The sequence below is a fragment of the Phyllobates terribilis genome, unplaced genomic scaffold (assembly GCF_046119375.1).
Source record: "Phyllobates terribilis strain yellow unplaced genomic scaffold, ASM4611937v1 Scaffold_1__5_contigs__length_1240528914, whole genome shotgun sequence".
Classification (NCBI taxonomy): domain Eukaryota; kingdom Metazoa; phylum Chordata; class Amphibia; order Anura; family Dendrobatidae; genus Phyllobates; species Phyllobates terribilis.
Window position 1 is genome coordinate 697,634,628 of NW_027362761.1, and position 24,807 is coordinate 697,659,434.

The following is a 24,807-nucleotide window of genomic DNA, read 5'->3' on the forward strand; positions in this document are numbered from 1 at the left end:
AACCTCCATTTCTCTTCCAAGGTGCATTAAAACCATCTTGTTAAGCTAATGCGACCTCCACCACTTTTCCAAGGGGCATTAATACCATCTTGTTAAGCTACTGCGACCTCCAAGTCTCTTCCAAGGGGCATTTAAACCGTCTTGTTAAGCTACTGCAACATCCACATCTCTTACAAGGGGCATTAAACAGTCTTGTTAAGCTACTACGACCTCCACCACTTCTCCAAGAGGCATGAAAACCGTTTTGTTAAGCTACTGTAACCTCCACCACTCTTCCAAGGGGCATTTAAACCAACTTGTTAAGCTAATGCAACCTCCATGTCTCTTCAAATGGGCTTTTAAACCGTCTTATTAAGCTAATGCGACCTCCACCACTTTTCCAAGGATTATTTAAACCGTCTTGTTAAGCTACTGCAACCTCCACGTCTCTTCCAAGGGGCATTAAAACCATCTTGTTAAGCTACTGCAAACTCCACCACTTCTCCAAGGGGTATTAAAAACGTCTTGTTAAGCTACTGCAACCTCCACGTCTATTCCAAGGGGCATTAAAACCATCTTGTTAAGCTACTGCAACCTCCACGTCTCTTCCAAGGGGCAATAAAACCGTCTTGTTAAGCTATTGCGACCTCCACCACTTCTCCATGGGGTATTAAAACCATCTTGTTAAGCTACTATATCCTCCACCACTCTTCCAAGGGGCATTCAAAACGTCTTGTTAAGCAACTGCAACCTCCACGTCTCTTCCAAGGAGCATTAAAACCGTCTTGTTAAGCTACTGCAACCTCCACGTCTCTTCCAAGGGGCATTAAATCCATATTGTTAAGCTAATTCGACCACCGCCACTATTCCAAGGGGCATTTAAACCGTCTTGTTAAGCTACTGCAACCTCCACGTCTCTTCCAAGGGGCAATAAAACTGTCTTGTTAAGCTACTGCGACCTCCACCACTTCTCAAGGGGCATTAAAAACATCTTGTTAAGCTACAGTAACCTCCTCCACTCTCCCAAGGGGCATTTAAACTGTCTTGTTAAGCTACTGCAACCTCCACGTCTCTTCCAAGATGCATTAAAACTGTCTTGTTAAGCTAATGCGACCTCCACCACTTTTCCAAGGGGCATTAAAGCCGCCTTGTTAAGCTACTGCGACCTCCATGTCACTTCCAAGGGGCAACAAAACTGTCTTGTTAAGCTACTGCAACCTCCACGTCTCTTCCAAGGGGCATTATAACTGTTTGGTTAAGCTAATGCGACCACCACCACTTCTCCAAGGAGCATTAAAACCATCTTGTTAAGCTACTGTAACCTCCACCTCTCTTCCAAGGGAAATTTAAACCATCTTGTTAAGCTACTGCAACCTCCACGTCTCTTCCAAAGGGCATCAAAACCGTCTTGTTAAGCTAATTCGACCTCCACCACTTTTCCAAGGGGCATTAAAACCATCTTGTTAAGCTACTGCGACCTCCACGTCTCATCCAAGGGGCATTTAAACCATCTTGTTAAGTTAAAGCAACCTCCACGTCTCTACCAAAGGGCATTAAAACCATCTTGTTAAGCTAATGCGACCTACACCACTTTTTCAATGGGCATTTAAACCGTTATTTTAAGCTACTGCAAGCTCTACGTCTCTTCCAAGGGGCATTAAAACCGTCTTGTTAAGCTAATGTGACCTCCACCACTTATCCATGGGGCATCAAAACCGTCTTGTTAAGCTACTGTATCCTCCACCACTCTTCCAAGGGGCATTTAAACTGTCTTGTTAAGCTACTGTAACCTCCACGTCTCTTCCAAGGGGCATTCAAAACGTCTTGTTAAGCTACTGCAACCTCCATGTCTTTTCCATGGGGCATTAAAACCATCTTGTTAAGCTAATGCTACCCCCACCACTTTTCCAATTGGCATTAAAACCGTCTTGTTAAGCTACTGCGACCTCCACGTCTCTTCCAAGGGGCATTAAAACCGTCTTGTTAAGCTACTGCAACCTCAACGTCTCTTCCAAGGGGCATTAAATCCATCTTGTTAAGCTAATGCGACCATAGCCACTATTCCAAGGGGCATTAAAACCGTCTTGTTAAGCTACTGCGACCTCTATGTCTCTTCCAAGGGGCATTAACACCGTCTTGTTAAGCTACTGTAACCTCCACCACTCTTCCAAGAGGCATTTAAACCATATTGTTAAGCTTCTGCAACCTCCACGTCTCTTCCATGGGGCATTAAAACCATCTTGTTAAGCTAATGCGACCTCCACCACTTTTTCAATGGGCATTTAAACCGTCATTTTAAGCTACTGCAAGCTCCAGGTCTCTTCCAAGGGGCATTAAAACCGTCTTGTTAAGCTAATGTGACCTCCACCACTTATCCATGGGGCATTAAAACCGTCTTGTTAAGCTACTGTATCCTCCACCACTCTTCCAAGGGGCATTTAAACTGTCTTTTTAAGCTACTGTAACCTCAATCACTTTTCCAAGGGGCATTTAAACCATCTTGTTAAGCTTCTGCAACCTCCACTTCCAAGGGGCATTAAAACCGGTTTTGTAAAACTAATGCAACCTCCACCACTTTTCCAAGGGGCATTTAAATCGTCTTGTTAAGCTACTGCAACCACCATGTCTCTTCCAAGAGGCATTAAAACCTTCTTGTTAAGCTAATGCAACATCCACCACTTTTCCAAGGGGCATTAAAACCATACTGTTAAGCTACTGCGACCTCCATGTCTCTTCCAAGGGGCATTTAAACCATCTTGTAAAGCTACTGCAACCTCCACTTCTCTTCAAGGGGGCATTAAAACTGTCTTCTTTAGCTAATGCGACTTCCACCACTTTTTCAAGGAGCATTAAAACCGTCTTGTTAAGCTACTGCAATCTCCACGTCTCTTCCAAGGGGCATTAAACCGTCTTGTTAAGCTACTGCGACCTACATAACTACTCCAAGGGGCATTAAAACCATCTTGTTAAGCTACTGTAACCTCCGCCACTCTTCCAAGGGGCATTTAAACTGTCTTGTTAAGCTACTGCAACCTCCACGTCTCTTCCAAGGGGCATTAAAACCGTCTTGTTAAGCTAATGCGACCTCCACCACTTTTCCAAGGGGCATTAAAACTGTCTTGTTAAGCTACGGCAACCTTCACGTCTCTTCCAAGGGGCAATAAAACAGTCTTGTTAAGCTACTGCCACCACCACGTCTTTTCCATGGGGCATTAAACAGTCTTGTTAAGCTAATGCTACCTCCACCACTTTTCAAAGGGGCATTAAAACCAATTTGTTAAGCTACTGCAACCTCCACGTCTCTTCCAAGGGGCATTTAAACCATCTTGTTAAGCTACTGTAACCTACAAGTCTCTTCCAAGGGGCATTAAAACAATCTTGTTAAGCTAATGCGGCCTACACCACTACTCCATGGGGCATTAAAACCATCTTGTTAAGCTACTGTATCCTCCACCACTCTTCCAAGCGGATTTTAAACTGTCTTGTTAAGATACTGCAACCTTCACGTCTCTTCCAATGGGCATGAAAACCATCTTATTAAGCTAATGCGACCTCCACCACTATTCCAAGGGGCACTAAAACCATCTTGTTAAGCTACAGCGACATCCACGTCTCTTCCAAGGGGCATTTAAACCATCTTGTTAAGCTACTGTAACCTCCACGTCTCTTCCAAGGGGCATTAAAACCGTCTTGTTAAGCTAATGCGAACTCCACCACTTTTCCAAGGGGCATTAATACCGTCTTTCCAAGCTACTGCGACCTCCAAGTCTCCTCCAAGGGGCATTTAAACCGTCTTGTTAATATACTGCAACATCCACGTCTCTTCCAAGGGGCATTTAACCGTCTTGTTAGGCTACCGCAACCCCCCACCACTGCTCCAAGAGGCATCAAAACGTCTTGTTAAGCTACTGCAACCTCCACGTCTCTTCCAAAGGGCATTAAAACCGTCTTGTTAAGCTAATGCGACCTCCACCACTTTTCCAAGGGGCATTAAAACCGTCTTGATAAGCTACTGCAACCACCACATCTTTTCGAAGGGGCATTATAAACATCTTGTTAAGCTACAGTAACCTCCTCCACTCTTCCAAGGGACATTTAAACTGTCTTGTTAAGCTACTGCAACCTCCACGTCTCTTCCAAGGGGCATTACAACTGTTTGGTTAAGCTAATGCGACCACCACCACTTCTCCAAGGAGCATTAAAACCATCTTGTTAAGCTACTGTAACCTCCACCACTCTTCCAAGGGAAATTTAAACCATCTTGTTAAGCTGCTGCAACCTCCATGTCTCTTCCAAGGGGCATTAAAACCATCTTGTTAGGCTAATGCGACCTCCACCACTTTTCCAAGGGGCATTAAAACCGTCTTGTTAAGCCACTGCAATCACCACGTCTCTTCCAAGGGGTATCAAAACCGCCTTGTTAAGCTAATTCGACCTCCACCTCTTTTCCAAGGGGCATTAAAACCATCTTGTTAAGCTACTGCGACCTCCACGTCTCATCCAAGGGGCGTTTAAACCACCTTATTAAGCTACAGCAACCTCCACGTCTCTTCCAAGGGGCATTAAAACCATCTTGTTAAGCTAATGCGACCTCCACCACTTTTTCAATGGGCATTTAAACCGTCATTTTAAGCTACTGCAAGCTCCACGTCTCTTCCAAGGGGCATTAAAACCGTCATGTTAAGCTAATGTGACCTCCACCACTTATCCTTGGGGCATTAAAACCGTCTTGTTAAGCTACTGTATCCTCCACCACTCTTCCAAGGGGCATTTAAACTGTCTTGTTAAGCTACTGTAACCTTCACCACTTTTCCAAGGGGCATTTAAACCATCTTGTTAAGCTACTGCGACCTCCACGTCTCTTCCAAGGGGCATTCAAAACGTCTTGTTAAGCTACTGCAACCTCCACGTCTCTTCCAAGGGGCATTAAATCCATCCTGTTAAGCTAATGCGACCATCGCCACTATTCCAAGGGGCATTAAAACCGTCTTGTTAAGCTTCTGCGACCTCTATGTCTCTTCCAAGGGGCATTAAACCGTCTTGTTAAGCTACTGTACCCTCCACCACTCATCCAAGGGGCATTTAAACTATCTTGTTAAGCTTCTGCATCCTCCACGTCTCTTCCTAGGGGCATTAAAACCGTCTTGTAAAACTAATGCGACTTCCACCACTTTTCCAAGGGGCATTTAAATCATCTTGTTAAGCTACTGCAACCACCATGTCTCTTACAAGGGGCATTAAAACCTTCTTGTTAAGCTAATACAACCTCCACCACTTTCCAAGGGGCATTAAAACCATCATGTTAAGCTACTGCGACCTCCATGTCTCTTCCAAGGGGCATTTAAACCATCTTGTAAAGCTACTGCAACCTCCACGTCTCTTCCAGAGGGCATTAAAACTGTCTTGTTTAGCTAATGCGACCTCCACCTCTTTTTCAAGGAGCATTAAAACCGTCTTGTTAAGCTACTGCAATCTCCACGTCTCTTCCAAGGGGCATTAAACCGTCTTGTTAAGCTACTGCGACCTACATAACTACTCCAAGGGGCATTAAAACCGTCTTGTTTAGCTACTGTAACCTCCGCCACTCTTCCAAGGGGCATTTAAACTGTCTTGTTAAGCTACTGCAACCTCCACGTCTCTTCCAAGGGGCATTAAAACCGTCTTGTTAAGCCAATGCAACCTCCACCACTTTTCCAAGGGGCATTAAAACTGTCTTGTTAAGCTACGGCAACCTCCACATCTCTTCCAAGGGGCATTAAAACCGTCTTGTTAAGCTAATGCGGCCTACACCACTACTCCATGGGGCATTAAAACCATCTTGTTAAGCTACTGTATCCTCGACGTCTCTTCCAAGGGGCATTAAAACCGTCTTGTTAAGCTAATGCGACCTCCACCACTTTTCCAAGGGGCATTTAAACTGTCTTGTTAAGCTACTGCAACCTCCACGTCTCTTCCAAGGGGCATTAAAACCGTCTTGTTAAGCTAATGCGGCCTACACCACTACTCCATGGGGCATTAAAACCATCTTGTTAAGCTACTGTATCCTCCACCACTCTTCCAAGCGGATTTTAAACTGTCTTGTTAAGATACTGCAACCTCCACGTCTTTTCCAATGGGCATGAAAACCATCTTATTAAGCTAATGCAACCTCCACCACTTTTCCAAGGGGCATTAAAACCATCTTGATAAGCTACAGCGACATGCACGTCTCTTCCAAGGGGCATTTAAACCATCTTGTTAAGCTACTGTAACCTCCATGTCTCTTCCAAGGGGCATTTAAACCGTCTTGTTAAGCTACTGCAACATCCACATTTCTTACAAGGGGCATTAAAACGTCTTGTTAAGCTAATGCGACCTCCACCACTTCTCCAAGGGGCATTAAAACCGTCTTGTTAAGCTTCTGTAACCTCCACCACTCTTCCAAGGGATTATTTAAACCATCTAGTTAAGCTACTGCAACCTCCACGTCTCTTCCAAGGGGCATTAAAACCAACTTGTAAATCTACTGTGACCTCCACCACTTCTCCAAGGGGCATTAAAACAGTCTAGTTAAGCTACTGTAACCTCCACCACTCTTCCAAGGGGCGTTTAATCAGTCTTGTTAAGCTACTGCAACCTCCACGTCTCTTCCATGGGGAATTAAAACCGTCTCTTTAAGCTTCTGCGACCTCCACCACTCCTCCAAGGAGCATTAAAACCATCTTGTTTAGGTCCTGTAACCTCCACCACTCTTCCAAGGGGCATATAAACCGTTTTGTTAAGATACTGTTACCTCCACATCTTTTCCAAGGGGCTTTAAAACCATCTTGTTAAACTAATGCGACCTCCACCACTTTTCCAAGGTGCATTTAAACCGTCTTGTTAAGCTACTGCAACCTCCACGTCTCTTCCAAGGGGCATTAAAACTGTCTTGTTAAGCTACTGCGACCTCCACCACTTCTCAAGGGGCATTAAAATCATCTTGTTAAGCTACAGTAACCTCCTCCAATCTTCCAAGGGGCATTAAAACTGTCTTGTTAAGCTACTGCAACCTCCACGTCTCTTCCAAGGGGCATTAAAACTGTCTTGTTAAGCTAATGCGACCACCACCACTTCTCCAAGGAGCATTAAAAACGTCTTGTTAAGCTACTGTAACCTCCACCACTCTTCCAAGGGGAATTTAAACCATCTTGTTAAGCTACTGCAACCTCCATGTCTCTTCCAAGGGACAATAAAACCGTCTTGATAGGCTAATGAACCTCCACCACTTTTCCAAGGGGCATTAAAACCGTCTTGTTAAGCGACTCCAAATACCACGTCTCTTCCAAGGGGCATTTAAAGTGTCTTGTTAAGCTACAGCGACTTCCACCACTTCTCAAGGGGCATTAAAACCATCTTGTTAAGCTACAGTATCCTCCTCCACGCTTCCAAGGGGCATTTAAACCTTCTTGTTAAGCTACTGCAACCTCCACGTCTCTTCCAAGAGGCATTAAAACCGTCTTGTTAAGCTAATGCGACCCCCACCACTTTTCCAAGGGGCATTAAAACCGCCTTGTTAAGCTATTGCGACCTCCATGTCACTTCCAAGGGCATTAAAACCATCTTGTTAAGCTACTGCAACCTCCACGTCTCTTCCAAAGGGCATTAAATCTGTCTTGTTAAGCTAATGCGACCACCACCACTTCTCCAAGGAGCATTAAAATCGTCTTGTTAACCTACTGTTACCTCCAACACTCTTCCAAGGGGAATTTAAATCATCTTGTTAAGCTACTGCAACCTCCATGTCGCTTCCAAGGGGCATTGAAACCGTCTTGATAGGCTAATGCGACCTCCACCACTTTTCCAAGGGGCATTAAAACCGTCTTGTTAAGCGACTGCAAGCACCACGTTTTTTCCAAGGGGCATTAAAACCATCTTGTTAAGCTACTGCGACCTCCTCGTCTCTACCAAGGGGCATTTAAAATGTCTTGTTAAGGTACTGCAACCTCCACGTCTCTTCCAAGGGGCATTAAAACCGTCTTGTTAAGCTACTGCTACCTCCACGTCTCTTCCAAGGGGCATTTAAACTGTCTTGTTAAGCTAATGCAACCTCCACCACATTTCCAAGAGGCATTAAAACCATCTTGTTAAGCTACTGTAACCTCCACCACTCTTCTAAGTGGCATTTAAACCTTCTTGTTAAGCTACTGCAACCTCCACGTCACTTCCAAGGGGCATTAAAACGGTCTTGTTAAGCTAATGCGACCTCTACCACTTTTCCAAGGGGCATTAAAATCATCTTGTTAAGCTACTGCAGCCACCATGTCTCTTCCAAGGGGCATTAAAACCGTCTTATTAAGCTCATGCAACCTCCACCACTTTTCCAAGGGGCATTAAAACCGTCTTGTTAAGCTTATGCGACCTCCACCACTTTTTCAAGGAACATTTAAACCGTCCTGTTAAGCTACTGTAATCTCCACGTCTCTACCAAGGGGCATTAAAACCGTCTTGTTAAGCTACTGCGACCTCCACCACTTTTCCAAGGGGCATTAAAACCGTCTTGTTAAGCTACTGTAACCACCACCACTCTTCCATGGGGCATTTAAACTGTCTTGTTAAGCTACTGAAACCTCCATGTCTCTTCCAAGGGGCATTAAAACCATCTTGCTAAGCTAATGCGACCTTCACCACTTTACCAAGGGGCATTAAAACCATCTTGTTAAGCTACTGCAACCAACACGTCTTTTCCAAGGGGCATTAAAACCGTCTTGTTAAGCTAATGCAACCTCCACCACTTTTCCAAGGGACATTAAGACCAACTTGTTAAGCTACTGCGACCTGCACGTCTCTTCCAAGGGGCACTTAAAACGATCTTATTAAGCTACTGCAACCTCCACGTCTCTATCAAGTGGCATTAAAACCATCTTGTTAAGCTAATGCGACCTCCACCGCTTTTTCAATGGGCATTTAAACCGTCTTGTTAAGCTACTGCAACCTCCATGACTCTTCCAAGGGGCATTAAAACCATCTTGTTAAGCTACTGCGACCTCCACCACTTCTCCAAGGGGCATTAAAACCGTCTTGTTAAGCTACTGTAACCTCCACCACTCTTCCAAGGGGCATTTAATCCATCTTGCTATGCTACTGCAACCTTGAAGTCTCTTCCAAGGGGCATTAAAACCGTCTCATTAAGCTACTGCGACCTCCACCACTCCTCCAAGGAGCATTAAAACCGACTTGTGTAGCAACTGTAACCTCCACCACTCTTCCAAGGGGCATTTAAACCGTCTTGTTAAGATACTGCAACCTCGACATCTCATCCAAGGGGCTTTAAAACCATCTTGTTAAGCTAATGCGACCTCCACCACTTTTCCAAGGGGCATTAAAACCGTCTTATTAAGCTACTGCAGCCTCCATGTCTCTTCCAAGGAGCATTAAAACCGTCTTGTTAAGCTAATGCGACCTCCAACACTTCTCCAATGAGCATTAAAACCGTCTTGTTAAGCTACTGCAACCTCCACGTCTCTTCCATGGGGCATTACAACTGTCTTGTTAAGCTAATGCGACCACCACCACTTCTCCAAGGAGCATTAAAACCGTCTTGTTAAGCTACTGTAACCTCCACCACTCTTCCAAGGGGAATTTAAACCATCTTGTTAAGCTACTGCAACCTCCATGTCTCTTCCAAGGGGCATTAAAACCATCTTGTTAGGCTAATGCGACCTCCACCACTTTTCCAAGGGGCATTAAAACCATTTTGTTAAGCTACTGCGACCTCCACGACTCATCCAATGGGCATTTAAACCATCTTGTTAAGCTACAGCAACCTCCACGTCTCTTCCAAGGGGCATTAAAACCGTCTTTTTAAACTAATGCGACCTCCACCACTTTTTCAAGGGTCATTTAAACCATCTTGTTAAGATACTGCAATGTCCACGTCTCTTCCAAGGGGCATTAAAACCGTCTTGTTAAGCTACTGCGACCTACATACCTTCTCCAAGTGCATTAAAACCGTCTTGTTGAGCTACTGTAACCTCCACCACTCTTACAAGGGGCATTTAAACCGTCTTCTTAAGCTAATGCGACCTCCACCACTTTTCCAAGGAGCATTAAAATCGTCTTGTTAAGCTACTGCAGCCACCATGTCTCTTCCAAGGGGCATTAAAACCGTCTTGTTAAGCTCATGCAACCTCCACCACTTTTCCAAGGGGCATTAAAACCATCTTGTTAAGCTACTGCAACCTCCATGTCTCTTCCAAGGGGCATTTAAACCGTCTTGTAAAGCTACTGCAACCTCCACGTCTCTTCCAAGGGGCATTAAAATCGTCTTGTTAAGCTAATGCGACCTCCACCACTTTTTCAATGGGCATTTAAACCGTCTAATTAAGCTACTGCAACCTCCACGTCTCTTCCAAGGGGCATTAAAACCATCTTGTTAAGCTACTGCGAACTCCACCACTTCTCCAAGGGGCATTAAAACTGTCTTGTTAATGTACTGTAACCTACACCACTCTTCCAAGGGGCATTTAATCCATCTTGTTAAGCTACTGCAACCTCGAAGTCTCTTCCGAGGGGCATTAAAACCGTCTCGTTAAGCTACTGCGACCTCCACCACTCGTCCAAGGAGCATTAAAACCGTCTTGTGTAGCTACTGTAACCTCCACCACTCTTCCAAGGGGCATTTAAACCGTCATGTTAAGATACTGCAACCTCCACATCTCATCCAAAGGGCTTTAAAACCATTTTGTTAAGCTAATGCGACCTCCACCACTTTTCCAAGGGGCATTTAAACCGTCTTGTTAAGCTACTGCAACCTCCACGTCTCTTCCAAGGGGAATTAAAACTATCTTGCTAAGCTACTGTGACTTCCACCACTTCTCAAGGGGCATTAAAACCATCTTGTTAAGCTACAGTAACCTCCTCCACTCTTCCAAAGGGCATTAAAACCGTCTTGTTATACTACTGCAACCTCCACGTCTCTTCCAAGAGGCATTAAAACCGTCTTGTTAAGCTAATGCGACCTCCACCACTTTTCCAAGGAGCATTAAAACCTTCTTGTTTAGCTACTGCAACCTCCACCACTCTTCCAAGGGGCATTTAAACCGTTTTGTTAAGATACTGCAACCTTCACATCTTTTCCAATGGGCTTTAAAACCATCTTGTTAAGCTAATTCGACCTAAACCACTTTTCCAAGGGGCATTTAAACCGTCTTGTTAAGCTACTGCAACCCCCACGTCTCTTCCAAGGGGCAATAAAACTGTCTTGTTAAGCTACTGCGACCTCCACCACTTCTCAAGGGGCATTAAAACCATCTTGTTAAGCTACAGTAACCTCCTCCACTCTTCCAAGGGGCATTTAAACTGTCTTGTTATGCTACTGCAACCTCCACGTCTCTTCCAAGAGGCACTAAAACCATCTTGTTAAGCTAATGCGACATCCACCACTTTTCCAAGGGGCATTAAAACCGCCTTGTTAAGCTACTGTGACCTCCATGTCACTTTCAAGGGGCATTAAAACCGTCTTGTTAAGCTACTGTAACCTCCACCACTCTTCCAAGGGGCATTTTATCCATCTTGTTAAGCTAATGCAACCTCCAAGTCTCTTCCATGGGGCATTAAAACCGTCTCGTTATGCTACTGCGACCTCCACCACCCCTCCAAGGAGCATTAAAACCGTCTTGTTTAGCTACTGTAACCTCCACCACTCTTCCAAGGGGCATTTAAACCATCTTGTTAAGCTAATGCGACCTCCACCACTTTTCCAAGGGGCATTTAAACCGTCTTGTTAAGCTACTGCGACCTCCACGTCTCTTCCAAGGGGCATTAAAACTATCTTGTTAAGCTACTGCTACCTCCACGTCTCTTCCAAGGGGCATTTAAACTGTCTTGTTAAGCTAATGCAACCTCCACCACATTTCCAAGAGGCATTAAAACCATCTTGTTTAGCTACTGTAACCTCCACCACTCTTCTAAGGGGCATTTAAACCTTCTTGTTAAGCTACTGCAACCTCCACGTCACTTCCAAGGGGCATTAAAACAGTCTTGTTAAGCTAATGCGACCTCCACCACTTTTCCAAGGGGCATTAAAATTGTCTTGTTATCTACTGCAGCCACCATGTCTCTTCCAAGGGGCATTAAAACCGTCTTGTTAAGCTCATGCAACCTCTACCACTTTTCCAAGGGGCATTAAAACCATCTTGTTAAGGTACTGCAAGCTCCATGTCTCTTCCAAGGGGCATTTAAACCGTCTTGTAAAGCTACTGCAACCTCCACGTCTCTTCCAAGGGGCATTAAAACCATCTTGTTAAGCTTATGCGACCTCCACCACTTTTTCAAGGAACATTTAAACCGTACTGTTAAGCTACTGTAATCTCCACGTCTCTACCAAGGGGCATTAAAACCGTCTTGTTAAGCTACTGCGACCTCCACCACTTTTCCAAGGGGCATTAAAACCGTCTTGTTAAGCTACTGTAACCTCCACCACTCTTCCATGGGGCATTTAAACTGTCTTGTTAAGCTACTGAAACCTCCACGTCTCTTCCAAGGGGCATTAAAACCATCTTGCTAAGCTAATGCGACCTTCACCACTTTTCCAAGGGGCATTAAAACCATCTTGTTAAGCTACTGCAACCAACACGTCTTTTCCAAGGGGCATTAAAACCGTCTTGTTAAGCTAATGCAACCTCCACCACTTTTCCAAGGGACATTAAGACCAACTTGTTAAGCTACTGCGACCTGCACGGCTCTTCCAAGGGGCACTTAAAACGATCTTGTTAAGCTACTGCAACCTCCACGTCTCTATCAAGTGGCATTAAAACCATCTTGTTAAGCTAATGCGACCTCCACCGCTTTTTCAATGGGCATTTAAACCGTCTTGTTAAGCTACTGCAACCTCCATGACTCTTCCAAGGGGCATTAAAACCATCTTGTTAAGCTACTGCGACCTCCACCACTTCTCCAAGGGGCATTAAAACCGTCTTGTTAAGCTACTGTAACCTCCACCACTCTTCCAAGGGGCATTTAATCCATCTTGCTATGCTACTGCAACCTTGAAGTCTCTTCCAAGGGGCATTAAAACCGTCTTGTAAAGCTACTGCAACCTCCACGTCTCTTCCAAGGGGCATTAAAACCATCTTGTTAAGCTTATGCGACCTCCACCACTTTTTCAAGGAACATTTAAACCGTACTGTTAAGCTACTGTAATCTCCACGTCTCTACCAAGGGGCATTAAAACCGTCTTGTTAAGCTACTGCGACCTCCACCACTTTTCCAAGGGGCATTAAAACCGTCTTGTTAAGCTACTGTAACCTCCACCACTCTTCCATGGGGCATTTAAACTGTCTTGTTAAGCTACTGAAACCTCCACGTCTCTTCCAAGGGGCATTAAAACCATCTTGCTAAGCTAATGCGACCTTCACCACTTTTCCAAGGGGCATTAAAACCATCTTGTTAAGCTACTGCAACCAACACGTCTTTTCCAAGGGGCATTAAAACCGTCTTGTTAAGCTAATGCAACCTCCACCACTTTTCCAAGGGACATTAAGACCAACTTGTTAAGCTACTGCGACCTGCACGGCTCTTCCAAGGGGCACTTAAAACGATCTTGTTAAGCTACTGCAACCTCCACGTCTCTATCAAGTGGCATTAAAACCATCTTGTTAAGCTAATGCGACCTCCACCGCTTTTTCAATGGGCATTTAAACCGTCTTGTTAAGCTACTGCAACCTCCATGACTCTTCCAAGGGGCATTAAAACCATCTTGTTAAGCTACTGCGACCTCCACCACTTCTCCAAGGGGCATTAAAACCGTCTTGTTAAGCTACTGTAACCTCCACCACTCTTCCAAGGGGCATTTAATCCATCTTGCTATGCTACTGCAACCTTGAAGTCTCTTCCAAGGGGCATTAAAACCGTCTCATTAAGCTACTGCGACCTCCACCACTCCTCCAAGGAGCATTAAAACCGACTTGTGTAGCTACTGTAACCTCCACCACTCTTCCAAGGGGCATTTAAACCGTCTTGTTAAGATACTGCAACCTCGACATCTCATCCAAGGGGCTTTAAAACCATCTTGTTAAGCTAATGCGACCTCCACCACTTTTCCAAGGGGCATTAAAACCGTCTTATTAAGCTACTGCAGCCTCCATGTCTCTTCCAAGGAGCATTAAAACCGTCTTGTTAAGCTAATGCGACCTCCAACACTTCTCCAATGAGCATTAAAACCGTCTTGTTAAGCTACTGCAACCTCCACCACTTTTCCAAGGGGCATTAAAACCGTCTTATTAAGCTACTGAAGCCTCCACGTCTCTTCCATGGGGCATTACAACTGTCTTGTTAAGCTAATGCGACCACCACCACTTCTCCAAGGAGCATTAAAACCGTCTTGTTAAGCTACTGTAACCTCCACCACTCTTCCAAGGGGAATTTAAACCATCTTGTTAAGCTACTGCAACCTCCATGTCTCTTCCAAGGGGCATTAAAACCATCTTGTTAGGCTAATGCGACCTCCACCACTTTTCCAAGGGGCATTAAAACCATTTTGTTAAGCTACTGCGACCTCCACGACTCATCCAATGGGCATTTAAACCATCTTGTTAAGCTACAGCAACCTCCACGTCTCTTCCAAGGGGCATTAAAACCGTCTTTTTAAACTAATGCGACCTCCACCACTTTTTCAAGGGTCATTTAAACCATCTTGTTAAGATACTGCAATGTCCACGTCTCTTCCAAGGGGCATTAAAACCGTCTTGTTAAGCTACTGCGACCTACATACCTTCTCCAAGTGCATTAAAACCGTCTTGTTGAGCTACTGTAACCTCCACCACTCTTACAAGGGGCATTTAAACCGTCTTCTTAAGCTAATGCGACCTCCACCACTTTTCCAAGGGGCATTAAAATCGTCTTGTTAAGCTACTGCAGCCACCATGTCTCTTCCAAGGGGCATTAAAACCGTCTTGTTAAGCTCATGCAACCTCCACCACTTTTCCAAGGGGCATTAAAACCATCTTGTTAAGCTACTGCAACCTCCATGTCTCTTCCAAGGGGCATTTAAACCGTCTTGTAAAGCTACTGCAACCTCCACGTCTCTTCCAAGGGGCATTAAAATCGTCTTGTTAAGCTAATGCGACCTCCACCACTTTTTCAATGGGCATTTAAACCGTCTAATTAAGCTACTGCAACCTCCACGTCTCTTCCAAGGGGCATTAAAACCATCTTGTTAAGCTACTGCGAACTCCACCACTTCTCCAAGGGGCATTAAAACTGTCTTGTTAATGTACTGTAACCTACACCACTCTTCCAAGGGGCATTTAATCCATCTTGTTAAGCTACTGCAACCTCGAAGTCTCTTCCGAGGGGCATTAAAACCGTCTCGTTAAGCTACTGCGACCTCCACCACTCGTCCAAGGAGCATTAAAACCGTCTTGTGTAGCTACTGTAACCTCCACCACTCTTCCAAGGGGCATTTAAACCGTCATGTTAAGATACTGCAACCTCCACATCTCATCCAAAGGGCTTTAAAACCATTTTGTTAAGCTAATGCGACCTCCACCACTTTTCCAAGGGGCATTTAAACCGTCTTGTTAAGCTACTGCAACCTCCACGTCTCTTCCAAGGGGAATTAAAACTATCTTGCTAAGCTACTGTGACTTCCACCACTTCTCAAGGGGCATTAAAACCATCTTGTTAAGCTACAGTAACCTCCTCCACTCTTCCAAAGGGCATTAAAACCGTCTTGTTATACTACTGCAACCTCCACGTCTCTTCCAAGAGGCATTAAAACCGTCTTGTTAAGCTAATGCGACCTCCACCACTTTTCCAAGGAGCATTAAAACCTTCTTGTTTAGCTACTGCAACCTCCACCACTCTTCCAAGGGGCATTTAAACCGTTTTGTTAAGATACTGCAACCTTCACATCTTTTCCAATGGGCTTTAAAACCATCTTGTTAAGCTAATTCGACCTAAACCACTTTTCCAAGGGGCATTTAAACCGTCTTGTTAAGCTACTGCAACCCCCACGTCTCTTCCAAGGGGCAATAAAACTGTCTTGTTAAGCTACTGCGACCTCCACCACTTCTCAAGGGGCATTAAAACCATCTTGTTAAGCTACAGTAACCTCCTCCACTCTTCCAAGGGGCATTTAAACTGTCTTGTTATGCTACTGCAACCTCCACGTCTCTTCCAAGAGGCACTAAAACCATCTTGTTAAGCTAATGCGACATCCACCACTTTTCCAAGGGGCATTAAAACCGCCTTGTTAAGCTACTGTGACCTCCATGTCACTTTCAAGGGGCATTAAAACCGTCTTGTTAAGCTACTGTAACCTCCACCACTCTTCCAAGGGGCATTTTATCCATCTTGTTAAGCTAATGCAACCTCCAAGTCTCTTCCATGGGGCATTAAAACCGTCTCGTTATGCTACTGCGACCTCCACCACCCCTCCAAGGAGCATTAAAACCGTCTTGTTTAGCTACTGTAACCTCCACCACTCTTCCAAGGGGCATTTAAACCATCTTGTTAAGCTAATGCGACCTCCACCACTTTTCCAAGGGGCATTTAAACCGTCTTGTTAAGCTACTGCGACCTCCACGTCTCTTCCAAGGGGCATTAAAACTATCTTGTTAAGCTACTGCTACCTCCACGTCTCTTCCAAGGGGCATTTAAACTGTCTTGTTAAGCTAATGCAACCTCCACCACATTTCCAAGAGGCATTAAAACCATCTTGTTTAGCTACTGTAACCTCCACCACTCTTCTAAGGGGCATTTAAACCTTCTTGTTAAGCTACTGCAACCTCCACGTCACTTCCAAGGGGCATTAAAACAGTCTTGTTAAGCTAATGCGACCTCCACCACTTTTCCAAGGGGCATTAAAATTGTCTTGTTATCTACTGCAGCCACCATGTCTCTTCCAAGGGGCATTAAAACCGTCTTGTTAAGCTCATGCAACCTCTACCACTTTTCCAAGGGGCATTAAAACCATCTTGTTAAGGTACTGCAAGCTCCATGTCTCTTCCAAGGGGCATTTAAACCGTCTTGTAAAGCTACTGCAACCTCCACGTCTCTTCCAAGGGGCATTAAAACCATCTTGTTAAGCTTATGCGACCTCCACCACTTTTTCAAGGAACATTTAAACCGTACTGTTAAGCTACTGTAATCTCCACGTCTCTACCAAGGGGCATTAAAACCGTCTTGTTAAGCTACTGCGACCTCCACCACTTTTCCAAGGGGCATTAAAACCGTCTTGTTAAGCTACTGTAACCTCCACCACTCTTCCATGGGGCATTTAAACTGTCTTGTTAAGCTACTGAAACCTCCACGTCTCTTCCAAGGGGCATTAAAACCATCTTGCTAAGCTAATGCGACCTTCACCACTTTTCCAAGGGGCATTAAAACCATCTTGTTAAGCTACTGCAACCAACACGTCTTTTCCAAGGGGCATTAAAACCGTCTTGTTAAGCTAATGCAACCTCCACCACTTTTCCAAGAGACATTAAGACCAACTTGTTAAGCTACTGCGACCTGCACGTCTCTTCCAAGGGGCACTTAAAACGATCTTGTTAAGCTACTGCAACCTCCAGGTCTCTATCAAGTGGCATTAAAACCATCTTGTTAAGCTAATGCGACCTCCACCGCTTTTTCAATGGGCATTTAAACCGTCTTGTTAAGCTACTGCAACCTCCATGTCTCTTCCAAGGGGCATTAAAACCATCTTGTTAAGCTACTGCGACCTCCACCACTTCTCCAAGGGGCATTAAAACCGTCTTGTTAAGCTACTGTAACCTCCACCACTCTTCCAAGGGGCATTTAATCCATCTTGCTATGCTACTGCAACCTTGAAGTCTCTTCCAAGGGGCATTAAAACTGTCTCGTTAAGCTACTGCGACCTCCACCACTCCTCCAAGGAGCATTAAAACCGTCTTGTGTAGCTACTGTAACCTCCACCACTCTTCCAAGGGGCATTTAAACCGTCTTGTTAAGATACTGCAACCTCGACATTTCATCCAAGGGGCTTTAAAACCATCTTGTTAAGCTAATGCGACCTCCACCACTTTTCCAAGGGGCATTAAAACCGTCTTATTAAGCTACTGCAGCCTCCATGTCTCTTCCAAGGAGCATTAAAACCGTCTTGTTAAGCTAATGCGACCTCCAACACTTCTCCAATGAGCATTAAAACCGTCTTGTTAAGCTACTGCAACCTCCACGTCTCTTCCATGGGGCATTACAACTGTCTTGTTAAGCTAATGCGACCACCACCACTTCTCCAAGGAGCATTAAAACCGTCTTGTTAAGCTACTGTAACCTCCACCACTCTTCCAAGGGGAATTTAAACCATCTTGTTAAGCTACTGCAACCTCCATGTCTCTTCCAAGGGGCATTAAAACCATCTTGTTAGGCTAATTGGACCTCCACCACTTTTCCAAGGGGCATTAAAACCATCTTGTTAAGCTACTGCGACCTCCACGGCTCATCCAATGGGCATTTAAACCATCTTGTTAAGCTACAGCAACCTCCACGTCTCTTCCAAGGGGCATTAAAACCGTCTTTTTAATCTAATGCGACCTCCACCACTTTTTCAAGGGGCATTTAAACCATCTTGTTAAGATACTGCAATGTCCACGTCTCTTCCAAGGGGCATTAAAACCGTCTTGTTAAGCTACTGCGACCTATATAACTTCTCCAAGTGCATTAAAACCGTCTTGTTGAGCTACTGTAACCTCCACCACTCTTACAAGGGGCATTTAAACTGTCTTCTTAAGCTACTGCAACCTCCACGTCTCTTCCAAGGGGCATTAAAACTGTCTTGTTTAGCTAATGCGACCTACACCACTTTTTCAAGGGGCATTAAAACCGTCTTGTTAAGCTAACGCGACCTCCACCACTTTTCCAAGGGGCACTAAAATCGTCTTGTTAAGCTACTGCAGCTGTAGCACCCCGAGGGCTCGGCTGCTACAGGGGTATTGCACCTCGAACCAGAGGTGTGGTATTCCACTCCCAGGTAGGGATGGAGTATGGACTAGAACTCAGCTGCATGCATCACATACATCCCATTTCCGGGGGACAGAACAACGGTACTCCCACCAGATAGATGTGCAGGTACGACAGCGTCTGTCCCTGGCTGGAGTGGGAGGGGGGGAGGAATATCCCAGTGGTGCAGGAGCAGAGAGGGGAGGGACTCTGGGCATAGGAAGGAGCCCATTGGTGGCTAGTCACCTGGGCTCGGGTGTCAGAGGGAGTATAAAAGGTGGGCACCATCTTAGGAGGGAGTTGAGTTCAGTCAGACAGAAGAAGAGGAGAAGAGTAGTGACAAGGAGCAGCAGCCCTGTCTGGGTGCTGCTCCTGAAGGGAGCAAGAGAGAGAAAGATAAGGAAGGAATGGAACCTGGAGAAAGGCCCAGAGACATGAAGGAAGAGGGAACCCGAACACGCTAGGAGTCAGCGGGTGAAGGGTTGGCAGATCAGGGTACCGGATCCCGAACTGGTGGAGGCCACTTATCCTCAGCCAGGAACCGGAGGTCGTGGCCACGTCTTGGCGCGACCACTCACTACACTCACCATGAAGGCATGCCACATAGGGTCAGGGAAACCGGAGATAGGTTTCGCCACCAGAAGGCCCGAGGAAGCTGGACATGGGTGGGTCCCTAGTGGGGACGGCCAGAGAAAGGAACGGAGAAAGGAGTTCAAGGTCACACTCTGGAACTGCCTGGGGGTTGGTCGAGCCCCGTACCTGGTGGACGCAGCACGGCTCGGGTCGTCATCACCTGCAGGACTGACACTGATAGCATCTGTGAGTAAAGCATTGAAAACTGCAATCAGTCTCTGTGTTCCATCGCACTACCAGCACTAAAGGTACCGGGACGCCCTTTCTATCACTCCCTTCACCCGCACCAGCTGCCCTGAGGCCATACCTCTCACGTTGGGGGTTATACCACCATTGCTGCACACATACCACCGGCCTCAGCGGACTGTTCTGCAGCGGCGGCCTTGCGACCGCAAATCAACGGGTGGCGTAGTCGACACTTAAACAACATCTACAAAGACTGCCACACACTTAGTTTGACCACCCTGGGCACGGACCGGGTCCCCGCCACTCGGAGACTACTACCCCCATCAGATCTGGCTCCAGGTATTCCCCCCCGCGCACACGTGCGCCGCACTACAGCACTGGCCCAGGGGGCGCGTCAACTTTTGGCGTATTCGGCAGGATTTCGTGCCCGCAACCACCGGGTACTGCGTGCCTGAGAAAGACTGTTCAAACTGACCTGTGGTAACGATTCCCGCCGTCCGGAGTCGATTCCCGCCATCCGGAGTCGATTCCCGCCATCCGACGCCATCTTCTGCCTTCTTCCCGCCATCCGTGGAGTTTTCCCGCCATTGGACGCCATCTTGGGGACGCCGCGCGGGAAGAAGAGGGGCGTGGACGCCGAAAGCGCGCGAGATCTGAAGCTCCGCCCCACGCACTGACGCTGCTCAAGGTCCTGGAAGGGAGGAAGAGCGACGCTGACGTCATCGGAGCGCGACGCCAGGTCCTCTACCCCGACGATTGACTGCGGAGCCGCGGCCTACGGAAGAGGATCTCCGGAAGGTAGGCCACGGTCCACCAGGGGGGAGGAGGACACCAGGAACGGACTGCAAGATGGCGGACCGGCAGCAGACTAAGCTGCCCAGCATCGGCAGTGCCCCGGTCGTCGCCGGCCCCGACCAGCGCCAGGAGAAGACGCGTGACGCAGGAGCGGTCGCGGGAGCAGGTAAGAGGAGTCTCCCTGTCCCGGATGCTGCCAGCGTCAGCCTGCTCCCGGGCCCCCTGGTGGAGCCGCCGATCCCGGGCGCTGCAGACACCAACCTGCTTCAGACCCCGCAACCAGCCCTGCAGCCGAGCCCTCCAGCCCTGGGCACCGCCACCACCAGCCCAGGCCCAAAGTCGCACCCTCTGACCCCGGGCGTCATCAACAGCGGCCTTCTCCAGACCCTGCCGCAAGGCTTCACCCGGCATGAGTGTGCCAAAGGACCGTACGCCCTTCACGTACACCGGCTAACTGAGGAGGAGTTGCAGTATGAGGAAAGCCAAGAGGGCCCGGACGGGTCTGAACCTGAGGAAGAGAAAGGAGCATGTGGAGCACACCGTTAATCGTAAACGGTAAAAGAGGAGATGTAAATAGTTACCCGACCGGGTATAAGGACTGTTGTGGGACTGTTTCCACTAAGAGTGTGGTCCCCGTTGGGACAGAAAGAGAACTGTTGCCTATTTTTGCCCTAATCCCTAACCTGACCGAGGACAGAGAGCGGTCATCCCTTCCCTCTACCTGGCCGAAGACTGAGAGCGGCCAGATCCCAAGATCCCAAGAACCCGAGAATTCAAGAATGTTTTATTTGAGAATGCCTTAATGTGAAATTTGATATGATGCCAAAGTTTTACATAGTGTTTTTGTAAAAGAGTTCCGGTGGCATTAGCCAGCTGTTGAGAAAACCTCCCATAAAGGGATGGATGAAAGTTGATGTGTTTTATGTGTACGTACACTTTAAAAATTGTTTTTACTCTATTTCAGCCCGAGGACGTGCTGTGGTTTACCAGGGGGGAATGTAGCACCCCGAGGGCTCGGCTGCTACAGGGGTATTGCACCTCGAACCAGAGGTGTGGTATTCCACTTCCAGGTAGGGATGGAGTGTGGACTAGAACTCAGTTAGCTGCATGCATCACATACATCCCATTTCCGGGGGACAGAACAACGGTACTCCCACCAGATAGATGTGCAGGTACGACAGCGTCTGTCCCTGGCTGGAGTGGGAGGGGGGGAGGAATATCCCAGTGGTGCAGGAGCAGAGAGGGGAGGGACTCTGGGCATAGGAAGGAGCCCATTGGTGGCTAGTCACCTGGGCTCGGGTGTCAGAGGGAGTATAAAAGGTGGGCACCATCTTAGGAGGGAGTTGAGTTCAGTCAGAAGAAGAGGAGAAGAGTAGTGACAGGGAGCAGTAGCCCTGTCTGGGTGCTGCTCCTGAAGGGAGCAAGAGAGAGAAAGAAAAGGAAGGAATGGAACCTGGAGAAAGGCCCAGAGACATGAAGGAAGAGGGAACCCGAACACGCTAGGAGTCAGCGGGTGAAGGGTTGGCAGATCAGGGTACCGGATCCCGAACTGGTGGAGGCCACTTATCCTCAGCCAGGAACCGGAGGTCGTGGCCACGTCTTGGCGCGACCACTCACTACACTCACCACGAAGGCATGCCACATAGGGTCAGGGAAACCGGAGATAGGTTTCGCCACCAGAAGGCCCGAGGAAGCTGGACATGGGTGGGTCCCTAGTGGGGACGGCCAGAGAAAGGAACGGAGAAAGGAGTTCAAGGTCACACTCTGGAACTGCCTGGGGGTTGGTCGAGCCCCGTACCTGGTGGACGCAGCACGGCTCGGGTCGTCATCACCCGCAGGACTGACACTGATAACATCTGTGAGTAAAGCATTGAAAACTGCAATCAGTCTCTGTGTTCCATCGCACTACCAGCACTAAAGGTACCGGGACGCCCTTTCTATCACTCCCTTCACCCGCACCAGCTGCCCTGAGGCCATACCTCTCCCGTTGGGGGTTATACCACCATTGCTGCACACATACCACCGGCCTCAGCGGACTGTTCTGCAGCGGCGGCCTTGCGACCGCAAATCAACGGGTGGCGTAGTCGACACTTAAACAACATCTACAAAGACTGCCACACACTTAGTTTGACCACCCTGGGCACGGACCGGGTCCCCGCCACTCGGAGACTACTACCCCCATCGGATCCGGCTCTGGGTATTCCCCCCCGCGCACACGTGCGCCGCACTACAGCACTGGCCCAGGGGGCGCGTCACAGCCACCATGTCTCTTCCAAGGTGCATTAAAACCGTCTTGTTAAGCTCATGCAACCTCCACCACTTTTCCAAGGGGCATTAAAACCATCTTGTTAAGCTACTGCAACCTCCATGTCTCTTCCAAGGGGCATTTAAACCGTCTTGTAAAGCTACTGCAACCTCCACGTCTCTTCTAAGGGGCATTATAATCGTCTTGTTAAGCTAATGCGACCTCCTCCACTTTTTCAATGGGCATTTAAACCGTCTAGTTAAGCTACTGCAACCTCCACGTCTCTTCCAAGGGGCATTAAAACCATCTTGTTAAGCTACTGCGACCTCCACCACTTCTCCAAGGGGCATTAAAACCGTCTTGTTAAGCTACTGTAACCTACACCACTCTTCCAAGGGGCATTTAATCCATCTTGTTAAGCTACTGCAACCTCGAAGTCTCTTCCGAGGGGCATTAAAACCGTCTCGTTAAGCTACTGAGACCTCCACCACTCGTCCAAGGAGCATTAAAACCGTCTTGTGTAGCTACTGAAACCTCCACCACTCTTCCAAGGGGCATTTAAACCGTCATGTTAAGATACTGCAACCTCCACATCTCATCCAAAGGGCTTTAAAACCATTTTGTTAAGCTAATGCGACCTCCAACACTTTTCCAAGGGGCATTTAAACCGTCTTGTTAAGCTACTGCAACCTCCACGTCTCTTCCAAGGGGAATTAAAACTATCTTGCTAAGCTACTGTGACTTCCACCACTTCTCAAGGGGCATTAAAACCATCTTGTTAAGCTACAGTAACCTCCTCCACTCTTCCAAGGGGCATTAAAACCGTCTTGTTGTACTACTGCAACCTCCACGTCTCTTCCAAGAGGCATTAAAACCGTCTTGTTAAGCTAATGCGACCTCCACCACTTTTCCAAGGAGCATTAAAACCTTCTTGTTTAGCTACTGCAACCTCCACCACTCTTCCAAGGGGCATTTAAACCGTTTTGTTAAGATGCTGCAACCTCCACATCTTTTCCAATGGGCTTTAAATCCATCTTGTTAAGCTAATGCGACCTAAACCACTTTTCCAAGGGGCATTTAAACCGTTTTGTTAAGCTACTGCAACCCCCACGTCTCTTCCAAGGGGCAATAATACTGTCTTGTTAAGCTACTGCGACCTCCACCACTTCTCAAGGGGCATTAAAACCATCTTGTTAAGCTACAGTAACCTCCTCCACTCTTCCAAGGGGCATTTAAACTGTCTTGTTATGCTACTGCAACCTCCACGTCTCTTCCAAGAGGCACTAAAACCATCTTGTTAAGCTAATACAACATCCACCACTTTTCCAAGGGGCATTAAAACCGCCTTGTTAAGCTACTGTGACCTCCATGTCACTTCCAAGGGGCATTAAAACTGTCTTGTTAAGCTACTGTAACCTCCACCACTCTTCCAAGGGGCATTTTATCCATCTTGTTAAGGTAATGCAACCTCCAAGTCTCTTCCATGGGGCATTAAAACCGTCTCGTTATGCTACTGCGACCTCCACCACCCCTCCAAGGAGCATTAAAACCGTCTTGTTTAGCTGCTGTAACCTACACCACTCTTCCAAGGGGCATTTAAACCATCTTGTTAAGCTAATGCGACCTCCACCACTTTTCCAAGGGGCATTTAAACCGTCTTGTTAAGCTACTGCGACCTCCACGTCTATTATAAGGGGCATTAAAGCTATCTTGTTAAGCTACTGCAACCTCCACGTCTCTTTCAAGGGGCATTAAATCTGTCTTGTTAAGTTAATTGCGACCACCACCACTTCTCCAAGGAACATTAAAACCGTCTTGTTAAGCTACTGTAACCTCCACCACTCTTCCAAGGGGAATTTAAACCATCTTTTTAAGCTACTGCAACCTCCATGTCTCTTCCAAGGGGCATTAAAACTGTCTTGTTAGGTTAATGCGACCTCCACCACTTTTCCAAGGGGCATTAAAACCGTCTTGTTAAGGGACTGCAATCACCACGTCTCTTCCAAGGGGCATTAAAACCATCTTGTTAAGTTAATGCGACCCACACC